The sequence below is a fragment of the Apteryx rowi genome, unplaced genomic scaffold (assembly GCF_003343035.1).
Source record: "Apteryx rowi isolate R43461 unplaced genomic scaffold, aptRow1 scaffold_951, whole genome shotgun sequence".
Classification (NCBI taxonomy): domain Eukaryota; kingdom Metazoa; phylum Chordata; class Aves; order Apterygiformes; family Apterygidae; genus Apteryx; species Apteryx rowi.
The window spans coordinates 109,029-123,380 of record NW_020451262.1 but is presented as its reverse complement, the minus strand read 5'-3'; the positions used below and the strand labels follow the sequence as shown (position 1 = coordinate 123,380).

At 39.8% G+C, this 14,352-nt stretch overlaps 1 protein-coding gene across 1 annotated transcript in view; it reads right to left on the bottom strand.

Annotated features, from left to right (window-relative positions):
• RAMP3 (receptor activity modifying protein 3) overlaps positions 1-14,352 on the bottom strand; it is a 57,850-nt gene that overhangs the window by 43,063 nt on the left and 435 nt on the right. The window lies entirely within an intron of this gene.

Sequence of the window (14,352 nt, the reverse complement as noted above, 5' to 3'; positions counted from 1 at the left end):
GCTCACACCTGGAGTAACCCTGGATTCACTTTGACATTACCTCACCCCTCACTTCAGCACAACTTTTCACTGTAGCTCACTGGGCATCTCAGGGAAAAAGAAAGGAATTTCCCATGATAGCCTTTAAATACAAGGAGTATAAGGTAAACAGTTTCTTCATATTTATTTCATCAAATACACTTTTTTATTGTGCATAACCTCTATACGTACCCTCAGTCAAATACTGAAAGTAAGCCTTTCTTTAAAGGCAGGTGCAAGTACATCTCCCTATTCCAATTTTGCATCATTTTAGTGYGCAAAGCTTTGTAACATCAACTCAAGCACAGAGCTGGCAGGAGGGGAAGAAGGGTACTAAGTTAGTATATGGCCATGGAGCTCAGAGGGCAGAAACTGTTCTGAACAGCAAAAGAAACATCTGGAAGAATATATCATTTCTGTAACTTCAGCTACAAGCCAAGGTTTGCTATGTTGGGGAAAAAAGGCACTGATCCTCAGTTAGTGTAAAATAGCATTCATTGAGTTTTGATCATTTCAATCAGATGAAGATCTAACCCTAACATAAGTCAACTTATCAACCCACTGAAAGATACAATTACAAACTTATTGARATAGATTTAGCTTAACACTCTCAGTGCCACTGCCTACAATCCAGAGAGAAGAGTCTAATGCTGCTAGCTTCATACAGGGATGTGGAATCTTGAAGTTTTCTATTTCCCAACAACCTTACCATACACCTTGCTCAAGTACCTTAGGAAGCTGGCTGGTCCTCCCCCTGCTGCACACTGTGTTTAAGGATGTATGCTTTTGCCCTTACCATCTTTTTAGGCCTACTTCATACCACTGCAAACTGTAGCTCTGGGTTATTTTTTAAATTGCTTCTCTGAGCCCAGTTCTTATTTCAACTAATCACCAGGATGCTAAACCCTCAACAGAGATAACAAATGATAATTGAGCATAAAATTGCTAAGTAGACAGACAAAGCATCAATTTCTGGTAAGGAAAAAAACTGTAACACACTCAGGAAAGCAAAAATTGATGATGATTGTCCATTCCAATGTGAACTCTCAGGGACAAAGCACAGAGAGAGCTCACTGAACTGGGATGCTTATGGGGCTGCTCACAGACAGCACAACGTTAACGGAGCATTTGTCAGGGAGCAATGCAAGTGGGGCTGCTCCGCAAGGGGGGCCAAGCCAGGAGCCGCAGTGACCCCAGCGCAGGCTCTGCCCTTGCCAATGGGGTGCCAATCCTCAGGGTCTGAGCCAGCTGGGCAGAGTCAGCTGGGCTGGAGACAAGGCTACCGAACACATAGATCCAGAGTGAACCCATGAATAAGCCAGGACAGCAAGAGGCAGGGCCAGGCCCAGGCCTACATACTGGGTGCCCCAGCCTGAGCTGAAATGGAGCCTCTGGGCCCACGGGCAAAGGGGATGGGTGGGGATCCTAGGTGAGGCTGCTCAGAGCCATTTCGTGCTGTTAGTGCACTTGGCACTGGCCCTGCTCCAGGCCAGCTCTGGTCCCAGTCCCCGTTGCTGGCCCTGCAGCACCTGGCTCCCCTGCATGGGTGCCCTGCTCTGCTCTCCCTCCTCCCTGACATACACACAGTGGATGTTTCTCTCCCTGTGAGACAACTGCAAGTGAATACATACAGTTGTTTCACCATCACCTTTGATCAGTCCAGTTGGATACCTCTACCTGCTACATAGTGAGATAAAGGTGTCTATTTATAGGGAAAATGAAATAGAGCTTCTCAAGTGTCCCATCCTCAAAGAGAAAACAGACATGAATGTCCTAATTCTTTCAAGTCTAGAGGCTGTTGTAAAAGTACAGAACGGAAAAATAATGTTATTGGTACAAAAACTGAACTCCCACCTGCCGATCTTTAAATAACCCTTGCACAATATACATGGCTCAGAAGGTCGTCTTTTGTTCTGTTACTAATTCTCCCTTCTACGTTTGCCTTTACAGTAGGAGCAGACTGGTTGTGGGGGAAGGCAGTAACAACTGTGGTGTGGTGTGAAAGCAGCAGAGGAAATAAGGCAACCAAAGTTCACAGAACCAGGCCGTGAGAGGAACCTGGCACAAAGGAAGGATGCAGGAAATAAACAGAAGCTTGCAATAAATATTATGCTTGAAATAAATGTTACATTTGCATTCAAAACTGGCCCAGAAAAAATATGCCTACATCAGAATGTTGACGGGCAGAAGCAAGGTGAACTTGGTGGAGAGTGGATTGAGATCTCTTAATGCATCAGTGAAGTATAATATCAGCTCAGCTCTACAGGACTCCTGCTCCATGTCAGTACTACACTGCAGGGCAATCTGGGTTTGGGAAAGACCAATGGGCTAGTCAGGGGGACATCGGCATGCAGTGCGGCACACATGAAATGATTTTTACTGGGGTGAACTCTAAGGGAAAGTTCAGGAATTTTCTCAGTGCTGACGAGCTGGAGATCTGGTAAGGGAGTTTTTTTTTTTTTTATTATTAATCAGAGTTAACAGTTACAGAGTCTCTGTAACGAACATAGTCAGAAGAGATATAGATAACTGATAGAGCTGGTTTGGGCTAGGGTACAACCTGAAATTGAAAGAGGATTCCCTACATCCAAGAAGTTTTCTAGAGTAACATGGAAGGCCACTTTGCATTATCCTCTGCTTTGATGCTGAATCCTTTTTAATACTTTCTCTTTTTTTTCCTGTATCCAATATATGGAAGACAGATATATTAGCCAAGGAAATTTAATACTTAAAACTAAAACTGGAGTTCAGTGCTGTACTGTATCATCATTTTAAGTATTATGCTATTGCTTCTGAACTGGTAAGGTAATTTAAGACAGTTAACAATTTTGGATATTACAGTCCTCTTCCTGCAGAGCAAGAAAAGCATGAAAAGGAAGCAATTTAAGCTTTTTTTTATTTCATCAGTGCAAATCAACAGGGAACATTACTGAGGGCATCAACTGTTCAGTCTCATGTTGGTTCAGAATTCCTCAACTTTCCAGAGACTGCAAAGAAGTTGCCAATTATTCTGAAGTCATACTTCCACTGCGAATTTTTCAGAGCAGGAATACAAATGATTGTCCTTCACATTCATTTGTAAAGTACTTAAATCACTGTTGGTGGCATATAAATAGTATTTGATAATTTCTGAACACCCTATGTCTACTTTCAGAATTGCTGGTTGAGTTTTCCACTACTTTGCTTGAAAACAGTATGTTTTATTTTATCATACTGATTCAACCACAGACTTAGGCAGTTATTCAGCAATTGACTGAACCTTTAGATCAGTATTATAATGGAAGTCATGTGGCTCAACCTGAAATATCAAACAGTATTTTCTTCACATCTTTTCTGTCCTGTTATATTTTTGATGAAGYAGTGTATAACTGAAATATAAAATAACATTTCTTATAACCACTGATTTTCAGACAGTGGATAAACTAAATGCTCTAACAACAGGATCCACTGCTTGAAATAAACTCTCTTCATGCTCTTGAAGAGTGGCATAGACAAATGTGTTCCTTGCTGGAAAAGCCAGCAAGATCCTTTCAGAGAGAAAAACTGAAGAAGAATAAGAAGAATACATTTGTTTCAAGAGCAGAAGAAAAGTCACAGCATTAGAAACTTAAAGAAGACTCTCAACAACAATACAGAGACCATGATCTGATTCAAGGTGGCCAGAAGAGAGTTCCAGAGAATTAAGCTACTCAGGAGGTGCTACAGCATACAGCTAGTAGAGATGAGCAGGGCAGCTATCCAGACAAACCCAAATCACCTCTGGCTGAATTCACTTCTGTGCACGTTCCCTGGAACATGAGAAAAGATCCTTATTCAGGATGTAAGTAGCACGCGCAGGCCTTGCACAAAACCTCATGCTCCTGGTTTTCATCTAAACTCCACCTGTGTAACCTGGTCTTCTGGGTCATGGTATGCTGTGGTTGTCACACAGATGTGTATCTCTTTACTATCCAGATCATAGCTCTTAATAATTTATGATTACAGATAAACATGTTTCTAATAAGAGGAGGTAAAAATCTTATCTCCCACCCTAAAACATCCACACTTCTTCAGGTTCATTATAGCCTTGTGAAGTACTGTTACAGCAGTCTTCATTTTACATCAACTATGGAAATAATGACAGAAGTGATAAGAGATTTGTCTAAGACCACAGGCAGGAATCAGCATCACGCTAAGTACAGTGTGACCCAAACAGCAGTCCTGTGCCAGGACCTCTGCCTCACAATTACCTCCTTCTCTCAGAAACAGCTGCCAGAGCAGCTGAAGTGCCTGATAATCTTTCTCTGCCTAAAAGATCATTGTGAAATGTGTCTGCTGTGTAACATTATGGGAAAGGTGCATCAACAAATGAGGCAACAGCATAGTTTAGATCTACTTCCTACAAAAGGCCAGCAAGCTTGCAATTACTGTGGAAAGCCCTCTCCCCCGCTCCAGTCCACCTGCGAACTCGTGACTCAAGCAATGGAAGTTGTTCAAGCAAATCCAGGACAGCAGAGCACCCTCAGTCTAACACTCTACTGCATACCACCTGATTACCTAGAGGCACTTATTTGATCTAATGAGTGCTCATTATTGCAACCCAGCTGCCTGTCATTGGCCAAAGAAGCAGGAAAAAACACAAGAAAATGTAATATGGTATTTGGTTTACCTATAATAAGGAAACAAAAGGTCAGCACAATATTGGCTCTACTCAAAACCTATCCACCTGTGAATGAGATGTAAAACACCAGCCCCTTGAGACAAATAAGGACTTTAATCTGCTCCTCTGGAGAAGCCTTGGAGAGGTCAAATGACTTTTTTTATTTTTTTTTAATAACCTTGGGAAGGGGAAATGACCCATGAAGGTTTCACAGACAAGGGTCACAGCACACTCCCTCCTGAGGAAGTGTTTAAAACCGTGTGATACTTGAAGACATTAAAAGTTTCTTCTTCCCTTGACCAGCAGAAACTTTAAATCAAGATAATGCCATCACAGAAGGCCTGTGAAAATGTTTTTCCCTTTTCTGCCTAGACAACAAAAATCCCCACCCTGAACATCCACTCTCTCTTGATGCTACCTGTACTTCTCTCTCAGGCTCCTACTGCTGTTACTAACCAGTGTCAAATCATTACATCAACATGATTTTAATGGAGTCATGTTTTCAGTGATGTAGTCTATGCCTACTATGAAAGAATACGTTGGCCTGTGTGTTTGTAGGTAGGGTTGGGTTTTTTTCTTAAGTAGCCCAAGCCTTCTATCTGTGCTTCAAAATTCTGGATACTCAACAACTGTACCATCATAAAATATTTTAAATGACATACTGGTACAAAGAACTCACAAGAGCAATAAAATACTAACAAAATCTCAGAGACTCATTTGGCTGCTTATACCGCTGTATTACTGCTATATATTACTGCTGTATATTACCGCTATATATTTATCTGCTCACAGAAGGTGAGCATGGCACCTCACAATGGCATCCTTACTCCAAGGAATATACATTGAAAATAAATCCTTGTCTGGCAGGAATGGCAGCATGATCCCTGCACACTGTAATCTCCCCTTGAGGAAAATCCACACAGGAAACTTTGCACAGGTGCAACCCCTGGTATAGGGAATTAGTTGGGCTCAATCCTAGAGTAAGTCATTAATTTCAGTGGCTCTGAGGAGCAAAACTGAGCCCTAAAGGAGCACAAAAGCCTAGGTGTCACCTCTCAAGATAATATTGCCCAAAGCTAGGTAGGATTTCTATCCATCTCCCAAGGAACCACAGCTTCTTTCCACCAGGGAAGGGTAAGTGTGGCTGATCATGTAGAAACCAAGTTGTTCTAGGTTTGCACGTTATTTTTTTTTTTGCTTTCATATTTCTTAAAACAACACAGTTCTTTTGCTTTGTTTTTCAAATAGTATATGCCAGTAATGGAATAACAGAAAATGACAGTGAAAGGTTTAAATTCCAATTTCTTCTCTTCACCATCTATTATCTTCATAAGTTAATACCATACTGAAGGTTTATTACAATTATGCCTACGTAATAAAAACAAAGCATTTACTAATGTGTTCTACAAAAAAGTCTAATAACAAAGCTATACATAAAGTAACAAGACAATGAAGTGCTTGACCTTTAGATTAATGCTTTCTTTACAACTGTCAATAGTCTACAAGCTGTTTTTTCCCCTCATATCAATATATTTTTAAAGAAAATTAAGAAAAATGTAGTATGTCTGACCTTGTTTTCTCTATATGACTGGGCCAAGATCAAAAGATGTAATAATAACACCAGATCAGCAGCACTTACATTTACATATGTAGGAAAACAAGGACTGTGTTAGGAATATGTTAACAAGTATGAAAAATCAAAAAAAGTAAACATTGTATGGGAAAATGATAAACTCTATCTTCCACTTTGTCCCTTGAGATAATAGAATCGCTTGGGAGAGCACAAGAAATCACTCACTACTGTTTGTGGAATCACATTGAAACGGTGAACATGGTCAACCTGGAACAGCAGGTCTCTAAGAAGATCTTGAGATCTACATGTTTTTGTGCTCCATGATGATTGATACTTAGTCCAAAGTTCTCTGCTGCACAACAACCCTATTGCATTCACTATCCAGACCTTCTTCACATATGCTTTTTCTCAAACTTTCACCCTATAAATAATAAAAACTTCTTCAATAATTTGAGAATAAAGCAAAAACTCCTTTTGGGGGTTACGCAAATAAACATCTGCATAAAGCCATCTACAAAAAAGTTATGTCTTGTTATTCAAAAAAGCACCAGAGCTAACTGTATTATTGTGTGATCATCTCCTCAGCTAGGACTTCTGTTTTGTGACTGGAACACGAATTAGTGACATTGGAGCTGACTGCTTAGTTTCACATAAAACCAACCTCCTCACATTGTTATAGCCTTTTCATAACTCTTGACTGATGTCCTGAGGAGTAAGTGATGTGCTTTAACTCACTGTTGCTTAAAGAAAAGAGCATTCCATATACCGTCCAGTAACTTACTTGTGTATTCAGATCTTTCAGCCCAGAAAACAATTAAAATGGAATTGGAGATATAATCTGACACATATTAGTTATTCTCTATTGATCTATAGATCATAAGGGTTTGTTTAGCACAAACACCACCACTGACATTGCAAAACAGTTTATCTAAATCTGCCTGCTTTCACTGTCTCAAAAACGTTCTTCTTAGGCTGAAATTTTCCATGGCTGATTCTCATATTGGACTGAACTTTGTTTACCTAAAGTCCAAGGAAAATCCTCTTCAGGATTTTTGAGTCATGTAAGAAAGCTGTAGAAAGGGGAGCAGGGAATAATGAGGATTTCTCTCATTGTGGAGAAACTGTGTCAATCATTCTTTTCCTCACAAACTTAAAACTAGCTTTACTTTAAAATCCTATGGAAAGTTTTATTCCAAGGTCAGAAGGAATCCTTAGGATCATCTAGATTGACCTCTTTTGTAGCACAAGGTAAAGAATGTCTACCAATAACTTATGTACCAAGCCAATAACTTTAATTTATATGACAGCATATTATCTATAAGTATTTCCAGTACAGATTTCAGGATTGCAAGTGATGAAGAATCCCCCACTTCCCTCAGGAGGTGTTTACTTTGGATTGTTTCTGCTAACATCTTTTATTTCTTTGGTAAGGTCTTTGTAATTGTTACATGATAAAGTATGATAAAGTATGAAGTAGCTGCGTGGGAAAGAAAACCCAAATATATCTTAAGCATACTCAACTTACAACAGCCAAAATCTTCAGCAGATCGCTAAAGGATCAAACATTCTTATGGTGTTACAATGCATATTCTCCCTGTTCCACTCTGTCCCACAAGAAAGGCAAGACAAAGATAGAGTTGGAACCTACTTTAATTAAATCCTGCTGAAAATCCCAGGCTTAAAAAGTAACATTACCACATATGGGGATATTTTTTCACCATTCTTAAAAAAAGTAATTAAATACAAGAAAAAAAATTTTTTTTCCAAAATCTTAAAATGCAGAAAGACATGAAAATACAAATATTTTGAGGAGTTTCATTCTCCTTTGACCTTTCCTTCACATTGCTCTGACTCTCTTGGTGTTTCTGGTTTGCACTAGAGCTAGTTAAAGAAAAATTGGATCCATGGTTATTCCAGCAATACTAGCCCTACTTCATTGTGTATTGGTATGTATTTTATGGCAGAACACTTTCCACACTGTACAAAACATACCTCTGGAAATGTGTCCAGCAGCAACGTTAACTAACAACGAAGGCTGGCTTTTCTGAATGCAAATCTAGTCCAAGTCCACTGACCAAGAGTAAGGAAGGAGATTTCAAAGAGTTTTCAATATGTCACAGTAAGTCCTACATTTGAGCTATTATTGCAAGGCATGTATTTATCATATAGTATAACCATCTATCGATTTGCCTTTCTAAAAATAAAATAGTAATAGGGGAGATTCCATACATATTGTATGATAGTCAGTGACACTGTGCAAACATCAGCTTTCAGTCTCCCTCAACTGAAAGCCAAAACAAATTAAATTTTCATGTTTCACATGAGCATATAGAGATCTATTAGGAGTAAAACTTCAATAGCTCACACGCTCAAGCAGTGGGAAAGGACTGTGTAAAACTTTCACTGACTCGCTGAAAACAAAAGTGAAGAGAAAATTTGTTCCACAGGTCCATGTGACTATTGGGCAGCAGTGACCTGATGCCAAGGTTGAGATACCCTTTGAGCAAATGGCCCCCTTCTCTCCAAAACTGCAGAACACGTCCTGGTACTCAGCTGAATCTCTTCAGATAATCAGACTGACTGCGAGCATCCACGTGGCCTCCTTCTGCCAGATCAGGAGGACATCTTCCTTACAACTTTTAAGATACTCTCTAGTGCGCAGATGCAGAGATGCAGAGGGTGAGCAAAAGAGAGGATTACAGCTGAAAGCCAACGTTTTAACTTTTTTAGGTCTCTTCTGTTCCAGTACTCTAAAGCTCAAGTCTAAGAGTTTAAGTCTTGAAAGAAACCTGGACTTTGTGTTCTCCTGATGAACACTTAAATGACTTCTGTAAGATGATATTCCTGTCAAAGTATCTCCCAGCCTGTTCAGAATATCCTATGGCTGTGAACTCACTTTTCCTTTATACTGAAGGCATGAAGGCAATACCGACCAAGAACAGCACATCCTGTACCTCCCAAATCTAGAGTATATATCTGAGACAATAAAAATGCAAGAATATATTCTAAAGATTAGAATCTTCAACATCTCTGCAGACAAAAGGATGCAAAAGAAATTGGTCACTTACAACATTTGGAAACAAAACTCTGAATTCCCAAGAGAAGTGGCCAATGTCAATTACACTATTTTCTCTCGCACTGCCTGAAGAATTTTTCCCCAGATGATGCTCTCCAAAATAAGGGCAAATTAGTCATATTTATTAGGGTGTGAAAGTAATAAGACGGATGCTTTATTGTAGGGTGCGGTGTTTCTGCATAGCCTTTTGCTTACTCAGTTTAATCTGGTTAGATGTGAACAAGATGTCCTTTTGTCAGTACAGTGCTGTGCTACAGTCTCAGCAGGGCCTATCATATTATCTTCAGATCAGAGTCTTGCTGGCTTGGAGCATAGGTGGAGCAAGTGAAATTCTGTCTGTAAAAGGCCATAAATCTGGCTGTTGGCTTCCCACAGATAAAATTCGATATTCCAGGGCTAAATTTAGGCCTACAGCTGTTATTCAGACATGCCCCTTGTTGAAGCAAATATGGTTGGTCATGTCAAGCTGTTCTCAAGATGAAGGCTGGGACCCTCTCTAGCCCTCAGACTATTTCTGACAGCACCATCACCCTTTCTTTTAATGCCTTTAAAGAGGAATAAAGCAGTTTCCTCTCTTCAGGATGGTTTCAGGGAAGTCAATATATTAATGGAGATCAAGCCCAAAAAGTTCTGGAGAAGAAAGTTTTGTCTGACTCTGCTTTTCTACTCAATTCTTTCCTCATATCCACACATCCTTACCTGCTCTGGCCCTCGCTCCCAAATGAATCAAAAGTTATTCATGCAGCCTTTTAGGTTGCTCTACATATACAGTCACATTAAAATAATGTTAGTTTTTCATTCATGTTTTCCAGTTTATCTCAACACAAGCCTGTTTGTGAAGAGACTCTTATTTTAGAAAAACACATAGGTTGTTTTCATAAACTGCAAAGATAGATACTTCTATTCTGAAGTAAGATGGTTCATGCAACAGCTTTTGCTAAAATAAAAAGGTGCAAATTAAAACAGACTCCATTATTTTGGTGAAAATTAATCTGTTTACAAACCTAAACGGGAAAACAATTTGCTTTCTTCATACCTCTCTCTCAAGCACTAATTTCAATAGCAAAGACACAGATGCTAGCAAATGGTGTTTAGTAAATGACCCCCTCACTGCATTTCTTTCCTTGGTAGAAGACACAGGAATTTGATTTGTTTGCCTCTAATCCAAGCCATGAATCATCTCTGTTATCAGTAGGGGTGGGGGAAACTGAAATAACTAATCATACAAAAAACTCTGGTGCTGCAATGTTTAAATACAGCTTAATTGGCAAAACCTCCCACAGTTCCCTTGAGCTGAGTCAGTCATACTCAAGAGCTGCTTCTTAAAATGCTGTGGTTTGTGTATACCTGTACCTATAGCACTACCTGTCTATCTGCTTATGGACATCTATCCTCAATTTGCAGCCTCTGATGGTTTGTCTTCCACATTTAGCTAAAACAATCCTAGAAGCTTAAACCTAAGACCTCAAGGGGTTTAGAATCCTAACTACTATTTAGGTAGGGAAATCCCACTGATTTAATAGCAAGTATTTACTGCCTAAATGTTTTCAGGACTGGATCTCACTTACATTGGTGTAAATCAGGAGTGACTCCACTGAATTTAATGAAATTGCGCTAGTATAGTCAAATCAGGATCAGAAAGCTCACTTTTGTCCTATCTTCAAACTGGAGTTAACTTCAAACGCTGTGAATGTCATTCTTCCTGACTTGTGGGCCATGCTAGTTTGAGACGGGCATTTGATGCTCTGTGCTACCACCTACAGTCCATTTGCGGTCATTTCAGATAATGACCTCGAACAGAAAATACTGCTGCTAATCCTGTCAAGTGCACATAGCATGAATCTGTCACCCGTTGTCTGCAACCTTCAGTGAAAGGTTGGCAAAAAAAGGAATCAGGAGAAACAGAAAAGGTGAACGATGGTGGGAAGCATGTCTGGATCCAACAACAAGTTGGAAGTAGAGGTTGCATTTACACTTGTTGCTTTGCTTCAGAAATCATGATGTTGATGGGGTCTGCCAAATATCTTCCCATTCATCTGGCATCTAAAATCATGTGTGTCTTTAGAAAATAAAGCATTGCTTTGGTAGAGTAGTGTTTTCGCTAAGACTGTCTGGTCTGTTTCAAAATCAGATGTTCTGCCTTGCAAAGGTTTATTTGTTTTATATGCACACACGCCCGGGTCTATTACATTCAGCACTCCCACTCTGGTTTTCCCTTTCTTCTTTCCACCCTTTGCAGCTGCAGAACAGCGCGGTAGATTCACTAATAAAATAATAGAAAAATCCTTGATTTGGTTTTCAAACTTTAACCTAATAAAATTGTTTGCTCATTTGTTTTTTCTCTTTAGAGTCCAAACGTCCCAGGAGTTACAGAAGCTCTGCTCCACACAAGGGTAACTCGAGATCTTATAGATTTCAGATTTTAGTACGCATGCTTTTCATGATGGTTTGCAGGATGAGATATGGTCGTTAAAAAGGAGCTAAGAATGGAACCTGGAGCCAGGTTCTATTCCCAGTTTTGCAACTGCTTAGTTTTTCAGCTCTGGCCAAGATGCTAAGCTTCATGTCCTCTGTAAAACAGGATTATGAAATGTGAACAACCATATAAAATCTATGAAATCTACATGGGAAAATTGTTCAAGATGGTAAGTATCATGCAATCTCTATCTCTTTCTATAGGGGTGTGTGTGTATATATATAAATGTATGTATGCATGTATACATGGAGAAAGACTCATCCAGCATTTTTTTTTTTAATGCAGCTTTAATCTGATAGCATCTTTCAGCTTATATACAAATAGTACCACTGAAATGCAGACATTATCTAAAGGATGAAGGAGCAAATGTTTGGACAAGGCTGTCACAACAGCAACCACTTGTGTAAAAAACTACTTGTTCTGTTAAATGTCATGGTCAAGCCTTGAAGTTTCTCTGTGCCTCAGTTTCTATACATAAAAAGAGAATAACCAAATCTCATACATCATTGTTTCTGAGGTGATAAGATCCTGTAGTAAGTAGATACCTTCTAAGTATCTAAGACTGTGCTAAACAAAGTATGAGGATTTCACCTGACAGCTCAAGTTTCCAGCTCTGTATCTCACCCCATTTGGGATGTTATCAGCACTTCATAGGGGAATCAGTATACATTATCTGCCTGTGTACCAGCTGCCTCAGTTCACAGCTTCCCCCCCMCACACACACACATCACAGCAAATCCAACTTCTTCTGTAATTACTGAGCTTCCAGGGAGCATGCACGCTGCCTGCTTTGCCATCTTGGCTAAAGAGCGATAACAGTCAGCAGATGGTTCCGTATAGTGATAATGTTTTAAGAGCTTTAGACAGAAAGATAGGCAGAAAGCAGTAGTTTTGAGTTTAGAGAAATAAGGCCTCAATCCCTACACAGACAGAATTCCTACCGAATTCAATAAGAGCTAACACTGAGGAATCATGGCAAGATTTCTACCTTAAAGACAGTATTCATGGGTCTCTGTTTAATCAAGAGAAGCCATTAGGAAACGTGGAGGAAAACATGATCAATTCAAGTGAAAATCCTTTGGGAATAACTGACATAAAAGTACGTTTATATTACTTGAGAAAGAACAATTTTAGTTTTCTGCCACTTAAAACATTCCTTATTATAAACCTCAATTTCACATCATAAAATTTTCAGAACTCCTAAATGGCTTTTCTACCAGAAAATTAGTCTAATTTCATTTTGATCTTGAGTGCATCTACCCTTTCAAGCTTAGATCAAACTTAATATATTATCAGTTAACAGATACCCTCAAAACCAGGTCTTCTGCAACATTATGTTAGGAAAGCAACTAGCACAGGCAAAAACGTCTAACACAACTGATTTACTGGTTAGTGTCTCTCTGGTGAAAAATGTTTCCTAGCTTTCTGAGCTACAAGGAACATTACTCCTCACTTCACTCATTCTCTGAAAATAAATCTTCAGTAATCAGGTTTGTATTGTAAAAGTCATAATAACATCTTGATCCCCAGTCAAAAAATGACTGCTTGGTTCCCTAAATTCAACACTAAAGAAATAAATCCTCAAGTGTCAAGACAGGTGTTAGTCATTTTTTATTCCTTTTCAGATAGGAAGTAACAAAAAACTTGAGTGATCAAAGTAAGATTTTAGCAATCCTTGAGTTACAGAGAATCAGAAAATTTAAGCATTTGACATGTCATTCTTTTTACAGACCAAATTAAGGCAATGCTACTGAACCCTGTCAAAAACAATTATCCATTTATTTCTAGGTCTTTTCATACAAAGATGTCCAGTATTTGCCAACTTTGTACTTTGGAAGGGGTATAAAGTTAGCAAACAAAGTTATAGAGTCCTCAGATAACCCTTCTAAATGTGTAAGGCCTGATTTTCTTCCCTATTTGTGAGTCACGGGGAATTAACTCACATCTCTGGGGTTACCGTAGAGTGAGGAAGATCAGAACAGACTTCTCCCAGCAACTTGAAAACTGACTACAACACATTAAATCTGGGAATCCTAAAGCAAGCTACCCGACAAGAGAAAAATGAAGTACTTCTAACAGCAGAGTTAATCCTAAATGAAATAAATGAAAACTCTGAATGATACCTGCACTTTTACAACTGGCTGTTTGTAACAGAACACATCCTAACTGGAATCAATCCTTCATTTGCACCAGAAAACCATCCTCTTTCCCAAAGATCAAACCTGCCATCCCAGAATCGGATTTGGGATCTACCAGCTAAATAACGCTAAAAATTGGTCAGATCATTTCTCTTAGGGGGGTGGGGGTAGGGTRTCAACGCACTGTACAGCATTTCTGGGCTCATCTCCTGGCAGTATCTGTTTGTGGGACGTGGGACCAGCAATTAAGCCGCCGCTGGCGTTGCTAATGTTGCGTCCTGCCCGGCTGCGGGCCCTAGTCGCTGTGCCCGTTGCACAACGCGGTGTGTCCTCCCCGCGCAGTCCTTCGGGCTGTTTCCACAGCGGAGCCCGCGGCTTCGCTCCGCGGCAGAGCCCCGGGGCGGCGAGCGCCCCGCACCGCTCCGCCCCGCC